The following is a 14,257-nucleotide window of genomic DNA, read 5'->3' as shown; positions in this document are numbered from 1 at the left end:
TTGAGGTTGTGAGATTGAGCCCTGTGTCAGACTCCATGCTGGGAGCCGGATGAAGAATTTCTCTCTCCCGTTGTCCCTTCCTATCTCCTCCTCTTAAAAAAAATAGATGCCTTAAATATTGTAGCATAGGAGCCAGATGTAACAGTGGAGTATGAGCATATCTGAATGGTGTAAAGACTGGTTTCCGTCACACATCTCTTTATTTATTTATTTATTTATTTATTTATTTATTTATTTATTATAGTCAGAATGAGAGAGAGAGAGAGAGAGAGAGAGAGAGGCAGAGACACAGGCAGAGGGAGAAGCAGGCTCCACGCAGGGAGCCCGACGTGGGATGCGATCCCGGGTCTCCAGGATCACACCCTGGGCCGAAGGCGGCGCTAAACCGCTGAGCCACCCGGGCTGCCCTTTATAAAAAATTTTTATGAATGACTGAGTGACACGTGATGCCTATGTTTGGGGAACCATTTCTCACATTTCATGTTAAAAAAAAAAAAACGGAATGAATGATACTGTCACCCAGGACTTGTATAGTCATTTATTATTTACAAAAAAGCTTCCCAAAATAGCATCATATTTAATTCACGAACAGTTTTCCTAAGGTAGGTGATTCAGTGATTTAAAAATGAAATTCTAGGTTTAAACAATTTGGAAGTGATATATTTATGTTTACGAGTAGAATTTAAATATTTTCTGATTCTTAGTCCAGTATCCTTTATCCTTTATTTTGAGATGTTGCTAGATAATACATGAATAAGCAAGTTCTATAATCTGACTACTTGAGAAATACTGGGATACACTGGGGTCTTTGCTTCTGGACTCTCCAGAAACTTTCATAAGCTAATGTGAAATGTAAATTGCCAAAAGAAGAATATAGGATAGGGTGTTTCTAGAATCCTTTTTAGGAGCATAGTGGTCAAGAGCTTGTGTTTCATGTAGCCCTGAATGAGGGTCAAGATTGAATAAAGTACCTAAACCTCTCTAAGCCCTTATGCCCTTGTCTATAAAGAAGAATTATGGGGACCTTGGGTGGCTCAGTGGTTGAGCATTTGCCTTTCGCTCAGGTTGTGATCCTAGGGTCCTGGGATTGAGTTCCATGTCAGGCTTCCTGCCAGGATCCTGATTCTCCCTTTGCCTGTGTCTCTCATGAATAAATAAAATCTAAAAAAAAAAAAAAAAGAATTATGATGATAGCTTTTTCATGGGGTAGTTGGAAGGGTTCAATGAGTTGATGCATGAGCCCAGTGTGCACATGTAATTGATTAATTATATGTAACTGCTAAATTACACCTATGGGTACATTGGTGCCCATTTTCATGAACCAAAGGGATTCCAAAGAGGATTTTCACTTTTGTGATAAAAGCTGTTCCTGTACTAATATAGGTATTTTGTAAAAGCAAAGTGAACTTTCAGAAAGCAAGAGTACTCTGCTTTATGCTATTTCAATTTATGAAAGATTTGATAGGAATTCTCTGCTTTTGGATGGTGGGGAAAACGTGTAACTGTTTTACAGTCACATCCATATCTAGCACACACACTGTCAAATCCAACCTCTTTTTCAAAGATGGGGAAGCAGTTCAGGGAAGTGGAATGATTTTCTCAAGGTCATGTGGCCAGCAAGAGATGGACCTGGGATGCATACTTAGCTCTTCTAAACCCAAGGGCAGGGTTTTATTTATCAGAACAAGAAAAATGAAACCAGATATCTGCTTTGTTATTAAAGTCTGAATGGAAACTGGAACCTGGCGGTCCTTACCTAGAATTTCTAAAAAGATAAAATAAACAACTGAATATTTGGCAAGAACAGGATGACTGGCTGGTATTTTGCACACCTTCTGTCCAAGGGATATGTTGTCCTCTTCAATGAGATTGATTTGTAACTCCATGCATTGCTAAACCACTGATCTCAATTTAACTATACAATTTGGGGAGAGTTGGAGTCATGCCATTCTGCCAGAAAATGATTAAGACAAACTCTAAGAATATTGTGAACTTTATCAGGAAAATCAATTCTTCTAACAAGGAAGTGAATCACTATTGATTTTTTTCCCTCTCTAATTGGACTCGGAGCCCTGATAGCTTTTCATAAGTGGTGACAGTTTGCTTTCAGCAAATGCATTTTTCACTTTGCAGTGGAGTATAATATGCTCTCAAAAGCCTGTGGCACTCTCTCTTTCTCTTTGTTGTCCTGTTCTTACTGGTTAACATGAAAGCTTTTAGACATCTGCTATTTACCATGACATGATGTTCACTAGGCTTTTTGTTGTCCTAAATGGGCAATCTCTGTGTTTCTGCAATATGTAGACACATGGGGCGGCAGCGGTGGTGGAGACGGATGAACTCAGAACAGGTGCTGCTCCCTGAGGAAATGGTTGAGATATTACTAAGGTGATTAGTGAAGAAGCGAGCCATAAACTTGCAATCCAAGATGTCTAAGCACAGCAGAGCTGGTGACATTCCTAGTGGGAGGCAGGCACCTGAGCATATGACAGGACCACAGGGTTGTTGGTTGCTGGCTGAGCCTCTGGAGAGGGTAGCTTCTCTGACCAGGGAGGTTCACCTTGATGGGTGCTTGTAGAACTTAGGACTTTGCTGGGCACATGAGGTTGGAGAGAGGTGGAAGTAAGGAGTGCTTTGCTTGTCTATAAATGATATCCCTCACTTCTTTCCTTTCATTTTCCTGCATCGTTATTTCAATAGAGAATCTTGGCATGATTTAATGGATTTGGGTTCTGCGATGTTGATTTTTTGTTTTTTGTTTTTTAGATTTATCACTTAATTCTTCTAGCTCCAGGGTTTTTTAACTTTCTGCTTCTTTCCTATTTTCTTGTATTTTTTTTCTACCCTATTGTGTAGAAAAGGGTTAACACCGCAGGCCTGGGTTGCTCTAGCCTTGCACATTCCCAAGAAAGTCCCATTTCAGGACTAGCCAGTGGCTGCTCCTGGGAGGGAGAATGAGCCCAATGAGAGCATAGTTATGAGCACCTGGGGCCTCGGTATTCACAGAGTAGCTAAGGTCAATCATGCAGGTGCTGCATGCGGAGTGCCAGTAAAGACCTTCGGCATCCAGGTTCTGGCGGACCTTCGCACGTGTCCTCCTGCATTATTGCTGGGGGAATTAAGCCCACCCACGCAACTCCACTGAAAAGGACAATTGGAAGATTGTTCCTGGTTTTTCTTGGACTTTATGTATATTCCCCTTTGCTAATTTTTCCTGTGTCCTTTCACTGCAATAAACCATAACCTTGACTACAACAGCTTTTCTGAGTCCCCTGAATTGTTCTAGGGAATCATGAAGCCTGAGCACGGTTTTGGGGGCCCCTGAAATACTTGTATTTTCATTTTCATCTTAAAAATGCTATATTTCCTTTTGTTTCTTAATCCTTAACTTTTTTTAAAAAAAGATTTTCTTTATTTATTCATGAGAGAGAGAGAGAGAGAGGCAGAGACACAGGCAGAGGGAGAAGTAGGCTCCATGAAAGGAGCTCGACATGGGACTCAATCCCGGGTCTTCAGGATCACTGCCCTGGGCTGAAGGCAGGTGCTAAAGTGCTGAGCCACCCAGGGATCCCCTAATCCTTAGCTTTTAATTCTCTTTTTCTTAACTAATATTCTGGAATCTGTTTTTATTTTCTATTGATTTCACTTTCCTTTTATATGCTTTTACCTGATCAGCTTTTTATCTGTTTTTCTAAAGTTTTATTTATCTTATTTTTGAATTAGACTTACATATTTGTTGTTTTTAAAATTCTCTTCTAATTATTTTAATTTCCTATTCTCTTTTCAGGTGACAGTTTTGTTTCTTCTTAATCTCTTCCCTTTGATTATTATCTTGTAATTGTTCTCCCTTTCATCTTATCTATATCTTGTAATGCTTAGTTACTTGTGTTTATACCGAGTAGCAAGAAAGCCAGGCTGCAGATGTGGCTTTGAGAAAACAAGGCAAAGTCACATGGAGAGTGCTGGAGACTCCATCTTTGGTTGTCCCTGAAGCCACACTTCGATCTCCCGGTTTGGTGTTCAACATTTCTTTTTAAAGTTGTTTTTCAAAATTCCTTATTATGCAAAACTTATGAGGTAGCTACTTAGTAGGTTCTACAAAGCATTCCCAGTGGAATCATGAGAGCACATTGTGAGAAGGAAGCACCTCCTTGGAACAATTCCATTGGGCTACTATGAAAATGGAGACATGGGAGTACAGAAATTAAAAAAAAAAAACAAACTCAAAAGAAAGGCTAAATGCATATGATGGACAACTGAGTTATTGACCTAAAAACTGACTGCTTATTAAACTGTATCTGGGTATGTGTTTGGTATTTCGTGAGTATGGTTACCTTAAGATAGAAATTGTTATTACTCAAGTTTGAAAAGTATTGGAGAATATAGAGCCACCCCACAAAAGAATGGAACAGAAAAGACAAATAGTAAAAACTTGGAGGACAAATATACAAGATCTAATATCTATGAAAGCAGACATACAGAGGAGAGAACGGTAGCTGAGGAAGGGAAATAAAGAGCAAGAAGATGAGCCAGGAGTCAGGGGAGGAGAAGAAAGGAGAGGAAGAGGAGGAGACAATGTTGGTGTGAAACTAAAAGAAGGCAGTTTTTTCAGGCAAAGGAGCCCATCAGGTGCACAACGGGAAATGTGCCAAAGCCATGTTTAGGATACTTAATGCATTCTTTAGAAAGTAATAAAAATAGGAGGTTGCTGAAAGGACTTGGTAATGGAAAAAAAAGCAAACTAAAAAAATAGAAAGAAGAACTTAACGCATACAAAACTTCGAATCAATGAAACAAAAGACACAAGATGGATTGATAAAGCCAAAATATATTCTTTTGGAAAGACTTAAAATGTTGGCAGTCTGGGAAATTACAAAACAAATATACAGCAAGTATACAAAGAACAAAAGAATGAATGAACTGCAGACCAAAGTAAATTAAAAATTAGGATAGAATAAAATGTACAACACATAAAAATTTAAATTATATGTATGGCTTACTTTTGTTGCTCATAATACTGGATAGTCCTGGAGAAATAGTTGCTATATCCAGAAAACAAAGGAGGATCAAATGAAAAAAAACTCATATATATGAAAATTCTATGTCATAAAATTCACATACAAATTATATTTCAATTTCTTTATAAGAAATGTGAAAGGGCATTCTTCAGGCTGAAATAAAAGGATACTGATGAACATTGTGAAAACATAAATGTGTAAAGCTCACTGATTATAGTAGATGTATAGTCAAAGCTTCATTCACTAATAATGTAAAGGCGGTGCATAATTCACTTACAACTCTAGTTTAAAAGTTAAAAAACAAATATATTCAAATAACCATAGCCATAATTTGTTAGTGATACACATTGCCTTGTTTTGCTTTGTTTCTCTTTCTCCATGGCAGGTGAGCACTTTCAGTTAAAGTTTTCCAGGGGGGTGCTCCAGCCTTACACCTAGTCCTGGGATTTTCACAATGCTATTTTGCTAGTTGGTTTCCTTGGTGAGGGGGCGGGGGAGGGGCGTCAAGGGCGTTGGCGCTTAAGGTCCATCCTGATGACCTTACCTGAAAATTTTCATACTTTATTCTTTTTGAATTTTATTGAATAAAGTTTTCACTTATAAATATAGCCATAATTTTTTCCTGATTTGATTTATTAAACTGATGACTTATATTAATAGACTACTTAATACTTAACCATCTTTACATTCAAGGGAGGAGAGTGTCATTGGGTTAAAGTGCTGTTGGTTTTTGTTTGCTGATATATTTTTTTAAGAGATTTCATTTATTTATTCATGAGAGACCCAAAGAGAGAGGGGGGGAGCGGGGGGGAAGGGAGCGGGGGAGGGGGAGCTTCTACCCAGGCAGAGGAAGAAGCAGTCTCCATGCAGGGAGCCTGATGCAGGACTGGATCCCAGGACTCCAGGATCAGGCCCTGGGCTGAAGGCAGGTGCTAAACCGCTGAGCCACCCAGGGATCCCTGTTTGCTGATATTTTAATGAATATTTGTACCAATCGTCATGAATTTGGTTGGGTTTCCGTATTACTATGTTTAAGTCTATCTTTTACAGGTCTACTTTATTTAGATAATAAGATAAACACCTGTGTATTCATGACCCATATTAAGGAATGAAATGTCATTGTACTTTTTAGATCATGTATGTCCCTCCCTAAATTAATCCTATTCCCCCCGTCAAGTTAACAATTTCTTAAATATTGTGTTATTCATCCTCTTGTTTTCTTTATGGTTTTAACACATGTATTTGTATCTTTAAGCTAAATACTGCTTAGTCTTTGGCTGCTGCTGGTTGTACTTTGTATACATGGAATCAAACCAAATACATCCTCTATGATGTGCATTTGTTTAAAGTGTCATCTGTATTGATGCATGTGGTGTAGTTCATTCATTTTCATATATACCACAATTTGTTAATCCACTTTGCTCTTGATAGATACTTGGATGATTTCCAGTTTTTTCCTGCCTTGAAAATTTTTGAGCATCTCACTCAATGAATGTTTTTAAGAGTTTTAATAGTATATGTTGTAATTGTGTTTGTGATTGTGCTTGAAGGTATCTATGTCCACAGTGGAATGTCAGTAGTTCTTTATAGGTGCACTTTAAATTATTTTCCAGTGACGTAGAGTGAAATTGTATCTTGTGGTTTTAATTTACATTTCCTCAAGAACTAATGAAGCTAAAACTTTTTTTAAAATCAGATGTTTATTGGCCACTTGGATTCCCTCATTTGTTCTTATCTTTCACACATTTTTCCTTCTTAGTTGCCTGATTTTTTCTTACATTTTTTCCTAATTATAATACTATCTCTTTATCAATATGTAGTTTTGCAAACATATTCTGCCTTTTTTTCCTATTGTTGGAAGAGGTCAAGAAATATGATCCCGGTTAACCCATGAGCTAGACCCTGACGTTCACAGCCTCCTCATCTCCTCCTCTGTCCTTGGAACATATGCTCACTTTTTCCACACCATGAGCCGTTCCAGGTCATAGCCTTGGTAGAGTAAGGTGTTTCTGAGACCGTCTGGATGGTATACATGGCTGAATCCTGTCAGGGCCTTAGGATGCTGGCAGTGGGTGCAGAGATCTGCTAGCCTCGTAAGTTCCCTTGCTTGTTAAACCCTCCACCTCCTGGTCTGCAGGGCCTGCCTCTGTAGTATCTCCCTGCCCTATGTGTATGGGGGCCAGTCAACCAACTATTATATAGTAAATATTATTTTTAGTGCAGTTGATTTTATAATTTTTACATTGTGATTTGCTTTTTTATTTTTTATATCTTAAGCCCTTTTTAACCCAGAGACTTCTATAAGTTTAACATATTTTACTTTTCTATTTATATATTTAAGCCACTTGGAGATGTTTTTAAGTGACATGATTGGGATCCACTTTCTTTTCCTTTTTTTTTTTTTTTAGAAAAAATCCATTCTTTAATTCTTGCATAGATATCTAATTATACCAGGGCTATGAAGAAATCAATAATTTCCCCACTGGTCAGAAATGCTCATCAGGAAGCTTCCACATATGTAAATCTATGTATGAATTCTTAATTCCCCCCTGTTGCTTATTTGTTATACTGTTCTATTTGACTATCAAGATGGACAGACTTTCAGCATATTGCCATAATCATTATAGCTTTATTTTAAGATTTATTTATTTATTTGAAAAAGAGAGGGAGTAGGTGAGCAGGAAGTGGGGCAGAGGGGGAGGGAGGGAATCTTAAGCAGATTCCCCTCTGAGCAAGGAGCCCAACGTGGGGCTCGATCCCAGGACCTCAAGATCATGATCTAAACTGAAATCAAGAGTCTGATGCTTAACCAACTGACCCACCCAGATATCCTGATTATTATGGCTTTAAAATATGTTTTGATTTTTAATAGGGAAAATCTTCCTCCTTGTTCTTCTGCAAAATGTCTTGATTGTTAGTGCTTCTTGTTTTTCCTTATAAACTTTGCAGTAGCTTATTGAGTACCTGAGGGTGGGGCAGGGCCATGGGATTTTGATTAGAATTGTATCAGCTTCATTAGACAGTTTGGTGTATTGACATCTTTATGGCATTGATTTTTCTTATCTAGAAACAAAGTATACCTCAAAGTATACCTGTTTATTTATTTCTTCTTTGATGACTTTCATTAAAGTTTTATAATTGTCTCTGAAAATTAATGATTTTAATGGTATTTTTCTAAGTACATTATATTTTTGATATATTTGTTTTAAAATTACATTTTAATTATATAAAATATGTGCAATTGTTAATTGCATATAAAATATGGCATTGTTTTCTTGCTAAGCAGTCTTGTTAAAATCTCTCATTTATTCTAATAACTTGTTTGAGTTCGAGTTTCCCAAATATGCAACTCTGATCATCTGCAATGGTGTCAGCATTGTGTCTTTTCTTCTAATCATTACCCATTTTGTTTCTTTGCTTCTGACATTAACTAGAACTTTGGGTAAAATACACAGTAAAAGGGTTGATGGCAATCAGAGGGAATGCTTTGCACATTTCAAAATAAAAGAAGATATTTGTTCTGTTTTGTTTTTCAATACATGGTTTTTTAATTTGCTTGGGCTACCATAACAAAATACTACAGACTGGGTGGATTTCACAACAGAAATTTACTTTGCTATAGGTCTGATATCTGAGTTCGAGGTGCCAGCAGGGTTGCTTTCTGCTGAGGTCTCTCCCCTTGACTTGCGGATGGCTCCCTGTGCTCCCACAGCCATTCTTTCTGTGTAAGTATCCCTGATGTCTCCTGAGTCCAACTTTCTTTTTTTATTTATTTTTATTTTTTTACTTTTTTTAATTTATTTTTTATTGGTGTTCAATTTACCAACATACAGAATAACCCCCAGTGCCCGTCACCCATTCACTCCCACCCCCGCCCTCCTCCCCTTCTACCATCCCTAGTTCGTTTCCCAGAGTTAGCAGTCTTTACGTTCTGTCTCCCTTTCTGATATTTCCCACACATTTCTTCCCCCTTCCCTTATATTCCCTTTCACTATTATTTATATTCCCCACATGAATGAGAACATATAATGTTTGTCCTTCTCCGACTGACTTACTTCACTCAGCATAATACCCTCCAGTTCCATCCACGTTGAAGCAAATGGTGGGTATTTGTCATTTCTAATAGCTGAGTAATCAACTTTCCTTTTTTTAAATAAGGACACCAATCAAATTGGGTCTAGCCTACCCAAACAGCCTCATTTCTATTTAAACACCTCTTTAAAGGCCCTATTTCCAAATATTCACGTACTGAGGTACGAGAAGTTAGGGCTTCAATGTGAATTTTGGAGCACACAATTTGGCCCATAGCATATGGATTCTTTCTTTCTTGCTTTTTTTCTTTTTCCTTCCTTCCTTCCTTCCTTCCTTCCTTCCTTCCTTCCTTCCTTCCTTCCTTCCTTTCTTCCTTTCTTTAAGATTTTATTTATTCCTTTGAGAGAGAGAACATAAGAGAGAGAGAGAGAGAGAGAGAGAGAGAGCCACCTAGGCTTTCCTAGGTTTCACCTTTTTAAATCTTTGGCAAATTAGAATTTTATTTTCAAAACTATAACTTCATTTATGGTGTTCAAATATTCAGATCCACAATACTACTAAAACAAGATTAAGTCTTCTTCGTAAAATGACAATATATCAACATAAACAAAAGTTATCATATTAAAATGATAAATTAATAAAACCACCATTGTCATTTTGGACATTAGCACAAATCTCTATGATAGAAAGACAAACAAACTCAATGAGGCTTATATAATTGTTGTAAAGAGGTAAATGCACACATAATACAAACACAAAATTCTGTAGCCCACTAAAAAAAATCTATTTTTTCCAATGGTTTATAAGACATTAAAAAAACAGATTATGAACTGGAGGATGAAGAGAACTGCAATTAATTATAAAATCCAGAAATTATATAGGAACACCATAACCCAAATCTTGCTATCATATGCAAAGTATGGCAAAATATAGGGAAAGCCTAAGATCAAATATATATTTCCTATGAATTATTGTAAAGGGGCTAAGAACTAGGACATGTAAGCTCTGCACTCATGCATAATTTTTCTCCAATATATAATTAGAAATTCAATTAAATAATATTAAGAAAATATGGTAATGTCAAAATGAAAGAGCAAACCTTCTAGAATGAACTCAACGTTGTATTTCTGTGATTCTATTTACTTTTAGCCTTTAATGTCCAGTAGTGTTTATCAATCACTGCTTTTAGGTTTTTAGCCACGTAGTTATATACGTTGATCTTGCTTTATCATCTGTGCCTTTCAGTCTTATCTGTGTTGAATGGAATCTAAATGTGATTTGGGACTGTGGAGGTGAAGTGGCTGTAACAACAGTAGTTCTTCTTGGGAGGCAAGCTGAGAGTCTGCAAAGGACCCAAACACCTCTTCCTCAAAACCACGATCTGAATACAGAGTAAGTCAGCTAAAATATGTATGGCCACAGTTGAATGTTTGTTCAAAAACCAAATCATTTCTTTCTTTTTTTTTTGTCTTTAGTCAACCATAGGAAGAATTTCATGTACTATTTTATTATTTCATATTTTTAGATTTACATTTCTTGCTCATGGCACCCTCTGTGACACTTGAACATCAACTGTGTTGGTTTTGTCTGTGTTTACAGAGCAGATAAGGCATACTCTCTTTGATTTAGCACAGCTGTGTGGCAGCAAACTCTTGCAGAAGCAAAGCAAGAAAATAAAACTATCCGTAAAACTGAAAAAGAAAAAAATAAATTTCCAAAATTTTCTGTGGGTTGCTTATGGAGTGAGAGATTATCTAGTTACAGAGATAATGAGGGGAGTGTTGCTTTTTTTCAAGAAAGACTCACTTATCTGTACAGCGTGAAAGATATAAAACGTGTTGCCTTATACTTAGAAAAATGAAAATATGGTCACAATTCAACAGAGAAAATTTAAAACTGAAAAAGGATTTGCAAATATACCATTTAAAAAACTTTTAATTGAACAGATGTACATACATAGAAATGTATGTATCTATTCTTAAGTGTCTGCATTACCAAAATTTCACAAAATGAACACACCCATGCAGCAGCACCAGATTGAGATGTAGAATATTGGCAGCACCCTAGAAAGTCCTCTTGTGCTTTCTTCTCATTGATACCTCTCAAGTGTAACACTCCTCTGATTCCTAACAGCACAGATCAGTATTGGCTGTATTTGTACTTTCTGAACTGAACCATGTCACGCATACCTTGTAAAAATAGACATAAAGTCTATTTTCTTTCACAACATAGTTTATAAGAATTTTTAGTATGTTGCATATCATTGTAGACCCTGTTTTCATTGTTGTGTAATATTTCACCATGCAAATATATAACAATTAGTAACATCTGATTGGCATTTGGGTAATTACTCTCCAGTTTAATTTCTTGGAATAGTTTGAGTAGGATTGGCACTACTTCTTCATTAAATATTTTGTAGAAATAAAAATGAAACCATAGACCCAGGAATTTGCTTTGTGGGAAGATTTTTAGCTACAAATTCAGTTTCTTGTATATTAGACTATTCACATTATCTATTATATCTTGTTTTTTTGAACAATAAACACCTTTATTACATGACCAAAGATAATAGGGAGGAAGATTTATTTGCCTTTCTGGGCTTTGATTGTGCTCAACTAGAACTCTAGCTCCTAGGGCCTTCTAAGCTCATTGCCATCTGCTCTATCACACTAGCCTGGTCTTGATGCTATGCATGCAAGTTCTCCCTGCTGGAACTTCTCCTCTAGGAGATTGCTATTTTGGCATTCTTTTTCCTTTCATCATATTTCTTCAGAACTTTCTTGGATTGCTTTTTGTTTAAAATCTCTTCCTTTTTAGGAGTTAGCTTGGCCTCTTTCTTGTGGCCTAGGGGCAGTGCATAGTAGAACTTGTACCATTGTTCTTGAAATGTACTGTCAGTGGGCACCATACGGTTCTTCACTGGGGGCTCAATATGGACCAGTTTGCTGTTTGGTGCCTTGTAGACAACATCAGTAATCTTTGTTTTGTGCACACAACACTGGGTGTCCCAGGAGAAGTGCCCTAAAGATGGATGTATTTATTACTGCCTCCCTGAGTACGGACTGTATGTATGCTGCGGGGGGAAATCATAGTGTTGGCAGCGAGTCATCCCAGCTCCTACCTCCACTTCTTGGAATAGATCTTGTGGCACTTGTGCCATCTATCTTGAGAGATGCCCATTGCTCTGGTGCTGGCTACAAAAGAGTATATATCTATTACATCTTGAGTGAACGTTGGTACTACGTGTCTTTGAGGAATTTGTTCATTTCATCTAAATCATTGATTTCATGGGCATAAAACTGCACAAAGTATTCCATTATTATCCTTTTAGTATCGTTAGTATCTGTAGTGATATGACTTTTCTCATTCCTGAAATTAGAAATGTGTGTTTTCTCTTTTTTACTTCTCTTCAGTCTGGTTAAATACTTACCAGTTTTATTGACCTCAAAGAGCCAGCTTTTAGTTTTACATTGTATATCTCTGGTAATATTTTTTTCTCTGAAATCCACTTTGGCATCAATATAATTATTCTTTCTTTCAATTAGCGTTAAAATGGCATACCTTGGTGAGTAATTTTCACTCACCAAGAAACACCCATGTGTTTCTCGTAAACACTATATCATTACATCTTGGTTTTTAAAAAAGATTTATTTTAGAGAGAGTGACTGCTCACCAGAGCAATGAGCAGAGGGAAGGGCAGAGTCAAGCAGACTCTCCTCTGAGCTGGAAGCCCTCCTCACCTGGATCTCACATCCTGAGACCATGACCTGTGCCGAAATCAAGAATCAGCCACTTAATCGACTGAGCCATTCAGGAGCCCCACATCTTGATTTTTCTAAATCATTTTTTATTGAGATATAATTGACATATAATATTATATTATATAAGTGTATGAATTAAGGATTTGGTTTATAAAAACAAAATGATCACCACAATAAATCTAGTTAACATCCATCACATACATGGTTACAATTTTTTTCTTGTGATAAAAAATTTTAAGATCTACTGTCTTCACAACTTTCAAATATACAGTATACTATTAACTAGACCTTGACATTTAATCTGGTCTGACAATCTCTAGTTTTGGGTATTTAGATCATTTGTATTTAATGTGATAATTGATATGATTAAGTGCAAAACTATCATGATTTTTTTTTAGTCTCATCTGTTCTTTGTACACCTCCCCCCCCCCTTTTTTTTTTTTTGCCTTCTTTTGGATCAATTGACTACACTTTACAATTCTATTTTATCTGAGTTGATTGATTACTTACAACTTTTTGCTTTATTTTACTGATTGCTTTAGTGTCCTGGTATACCTCTTTAATGTCACAGTCTACCTTCTTTTTTTTTTTTTTTAAGTTCTTATTTAAATCCCAGTTAGCAAAGAGTATGCTATTAGTTTCGGGTATAGTATTTAGTGATTTGACACTTACAAAAATCAAAATAAAAAGCTTTGCACAGCGAAGGAAACAATCAACAAAACAAAAAGGCAGCCTATAGAATGGGAGAAGATATTTGTAAATGGCAGTCTGATAAAGGATTAGTATACAGAATATATAAAGACTTTATCAAACTCAACACCCCAAAAACAAATAATCCAGTTAAAAAATGGGTAGAAGACATGAATAGATATTTTTTTCAAAGCAGATAGCCAAGTGACACATGAAAAGATGCTCAACCTCACTCATCATCAGGGAAATACAAATCAAAATCACAATGAGATACCACGTCACAACTGTCAGAATGGCCAAAATCAACAACACGGGAAGCAACAGATATTGACAAGGATGCAGAGAAAGGGGAACTCTCTTACACTGTTGATGGGAATACAAATTGGTGCAGCCATTCTGGAAAACAGTATGGCGGTTTCTCAGGAAGCTAAAAATAGAACTACCCTACAATCTAGCAATTACACTACTGGTATTTACCCAAGGAATACAAAAATACTAATTCAAAGGGATACATGCATATCAATGTATTATCAACAATAGCCAAATTATGGAAAGAGCTCAAATGTCCAATTGACTGATGAATGGATAAAGAAGATGTGGAGATATATATAAAATGCAATATTACTCAGCCATCAAACAGAATGAAATCTTGCCATTTGCAATGATGTAGATAGATTATGCTAAGTAAAATGTCAGTCAGAGAAAGACAAATACCATATGATTTCACTCATGTGTGGAATTCACAGGCTATCTTCA

General features: G+C 36.5%; 1 pseudogene; it reads right to left on the bottom strand.

Annotated features, from left to right (window-relative positions):
• Nucleotides 1-11,632: 11,632 nt before the first annotated feature.
• Nucleotides 11,633-12,230, bottom strand: LOC112668914 (40S ribosomal protein S8-like; annotated as a pseudogene).
• Between the last annotated feature and the right edge of the window lie 2,027 nt (nt 12,231-14,257).

This window comes from Canis lupus, chromosome 23 (assembly GCF_003254725.2).
Source record: "Canis lupus dingo isolate Sandy chromosome 23, ASM325472v2, whole genome shotgun sequence".
In the NCBI taxonomy this organism is placed as follows: Eukaryota; Metazoa; Chordata; class Mammalia; order Carnivora; family Canidae; genus Canis; species Canis lupus.
The sequence above is the reverse complement of the archived record's forward strand: the minus strand, read 5'-3'. Positions and strand labels throughout refer to the sequence as shown.